The sequence below is a fragment of the Hemiscyllium ocellatum genome (genome assembly GCF_020745735.1).
Source record: "Hemiscyllium ocellatum isolate sHemOce1 chromosome 27 unlocalized genomic scaffold, sHemOce1.pat.X.cur. SUPER_27_unloc_5, whole genome shotgun sequence".
NCBI classification, from domain to species: Eukaryota; Metazoa; Chordata; class Chondrichthyes; order Orectolobiformes; family Hemiscylliidae; genus Hemiscyllium; species Hemiscyllium ocellatum.
Genome location: NW_026867514.1, coordinates 860,342 through 863,675, shown reverse-complemented (window position 1 = coordinate 863,675; position 3,334 = coordinate 860,342). Strand labels below are relative to the sequence as shown.

The window sequence follows — 3,334 nt, the reverse complement described above, 5'->3', positions numbered from 1 at the left end:
ACGCATCAGTTGCGGTGTGTCCCATGTGCAGGAGGCCCTGCAGTAATTCCCCACGCTGTTTCACACAGCAGCATCCTCTCGGTGAATTACACTTGGCAAAAAAATCGATTGAACCAAATCAGTGTCCGCCACAGTATGTTAGTGACACCGTTTATAAAATTCAGGCTCACCGTTAATGTGGAGAGGGGCCGTCAGACTGTAGTTTCCGCTCCTTCTGTTGAATAAAGATAATTTTAACTGTGTCCAGTGAGAGGAAAGAATTTGCTGTTGGTGGGAAACATTTCTATCTGAACTCGCTGTCACTCTGCTGCAACAGGAGGAGCTGGGACCTCCTGATGGATTGAAATATGAAGATGGGAGGTTATGGATTATACTGTAAAACTGTCGGTATAATGTTATTCACACCGCGCTGTCACCAACTGACCGAAGAGGCTGTGTTTAAATCCCGTGATGAATAGTTTGTGTTCTTCTTCTCACATTGGGGAGAGCTGAGCATTTACCCAAACACTGGGCACACCACCTCCTTGACACAGTGTTCTCAAATCAAACTGACAGCAAAGCTTCACGTGTGATGGAAAGTTTCCGCAAAGGAGACTTGGCTCAGCAAATGTACGGAGGGAACACAACCCTTCCTTGAAGGTGAAATGTAAGAACACGATTTATAGTGAGCCTGACGTGATTTGAACACGCAACCTTCTGATCTGGAGTCAGACGCGCTACCGTTGCGCCACAAGCTCACGGGGTATTGATCGCTTCTATTCATACTTAAGTAAAGTGATCGCACTACAATGATTTTCCGTTATGAGGAACAACGGAGATCAACAGTTCATGTCTGTTCTGTTTCTCCCCCTCTCCTTCTGTCTCTCGAAACAATTGAGCCCCGCTCCTCCAACCGCCACCAAAACAGAACCCCACTGATTCTCACCTACCACCCCACCAACCTCCACATACAACGTATCATCTGCCGTCATTTCCGCCACCTCCAAACGGACCCCACCACCAGAGATATATTTCCCTCCCCTCCCCTATCAGCGTTCCACAAGGACCACTCCCTTCGTGGCTCCCTCGTCAGATCCACACACCCCCCACCAACCCAACCTCCACCCGATGTGGCCTCCTCTATATTGGGGAGACAGGCCGCTTACTTGCGGAACGCCTCAGAGAACACCTCTGGGCCGCCCTGACCAACCAACCCAACCACCCCGTGGCTCAACACTTTAACTCTCCCTCCCACTCCACCGAGGACATGCAGGTCCTTGGACTCCTCCACCGGCAGAACATAACAACACGACGGCTGGAGGAAGAGCGCCTCATCTTCTGCCTGGGAACCCACCAACCACAAGGTATGAATTCAGATTTCTCCAGTTTCCTCATTTCCCCTCCCCCCACCTTGTCTCAGTCGGTTCCCTCAACTCAGCACCGCCCTCCTAACCTGCAATTTCCTTACTGACCTCTCCGCCCCCACCCCACTCCGGCCTATCACCCTCACCTTGACCTCCTTCCACCTATCCCACCTCCATCGCCCCTCCCCCAAGTCCATCCTCCCTACCTTTTATCTTAGCCTGCTTGGCTACTCTCTCTCATTCCTGATGAAGGGCTTATGCTCGAAACGTCGAATTCCCTATTCCTGAGATGCTGCCTAACCTGCTGTGCTTTAACCAGCAACACATTTTCAGAATGTCCCTTTTATTTCTTCAGATCCACGTTTCGCTCACAGGGCATGAACAGAACTGTCACCAAATACATTTACCAATCTACGTTCATTCTATCGTTTGTATTAGCATTTTCAACATTTCTCATCAAAATAACTCGAGAGACTTTCATCACCAATTTCTGTGAACAGTTCTACATTAGCTTTGCTGAATGAACCCCAAATTTCTTGAAGTGGCTCCTTATTTTCGGCCCTGATTATTCATCTCTCTACGCACGGAAATGGATCTTTCCCACCCGCTCTGTCCCTCATCAATGTGTGTAATTCAATTCAATCTCTCATCAGCCTCCTCTGTCCTGATCAAATCCAGGGGAACAGGATACGTTGGGGCTATGGCGCGGACAGGACAAGTCCAGTACTCACCTTTCCTGTTAGAGCAATTCCATGAGAAATTTTTGACCACAACTTCGGGAGTGTAGTTGTGGCCGAACATTTAAAGTGCTGGCGTGGAGATCCTTTGGGGCTTCCCCGCCCAGGGTGGTAACCTGCTGACTATGCTTTCTTCGCTGGCGATTTTAAATGACTTCCTGTTGTTTGCATTATCGCTCAAACTTCACAAAACCCGTCTCAATAAAGTCCCGTTTTCTCATGTCTGGGAATTGATTTCCATGCAGGAAACTCGTGTTCGGAACAAACAGCGTGCCAGACTCAAAACGTCAGCTCTGTTTACCTTTCCACAGATGATACACGACCTGTTGGCTTTCTGCAGTATTCTCTGTGTTTATTAGGCACAAGTGCTGCTTTTCATTCAAGAACTTCAATTTCTGTCCTCTGGTAACTGACTCTGGTTAGTGGCAATTGGTTCTTCTGATCATTAATCTGCCCATTCCCACCGCTTCTTCTCCCATCATTACCAACAGCCCCAGGAAATCTCCAGTTAAACTTCTTTGCTCCAAAGCGAACATTCCCAACCTTGGGAATGTCTCCCCACATTGGAAATTCCTCATCCCTGGAAATGAAGCATGGCGTACACTTGGGAAGAGATTTTGGCAAAATATTGTCAGTTAGGAAATGGAAAAATGTTCATGAAGCAAAACAGAAATCCCAGTCTCCAGCTTTGTGAACCTTTAGAAACTCTTTGGGAAGCGGATTTAGATGAGAATGAAAGATGAACCGTCCGACTGAGCAGAGACAGCCCAGACACCGTCCCCTTGTTGAAGAGGCCGGGAGATTGACTCTGATGTTCTCGGGACATGAACTGATCTGAGACATTGAAAGAATTGTCGTTCCTGCACATCAGGAATTCAAACCCCTTCTCCCCTCCGAGCCAATGAGGGAACTCGGGAACAGGCAAAACACTGAAAGGCTCGAAGGGCGACGGTCCCGGAGGAAGAAAACTAGTTCCTCGTGACATGGATGTGTCTGCAGAGGGTGTGATCAGACTGTCCCCGGTGTCTCCACAATGAATGTCCCAGGCTTTATTCAGGAAAAGTAAAAGTGATAGACGACAATTGTAATTCTAGGCGGGGCAGGCTGAATTATGAATTCACTAATAGCCTGCCCTAAACGATGGCGCAGTCCACGACACCGCCTGTTTCTGTGGTGCAATTTTTCAGCGCGTTCGGCTATTAACCGAAAGGTTGGTGGTTCAAACCCACCCAGCAAGGCTTAGTTTTTTCCTCT

The 3,334-nt window shown here is 48.4% G+C and overlaps 1 non-coding gene across 1 annotated transcript; it reads right to left on the bottom strand.

The window, feature by feature from the left end:
- Positions 1-665: 665 nt before the first annotated feature.
- On the bottom strand, positions 666-737 carry trnaw-cca (transfer RNA tryptophan (anticodon CCA)). Its single transcript has one exon. It is a non-coding gene; the product is annotated as a tRNA-Trp (tRNA).
- Between the last annotated feature and the right edge of the window lie 2,597 nt (positions 738-3,334).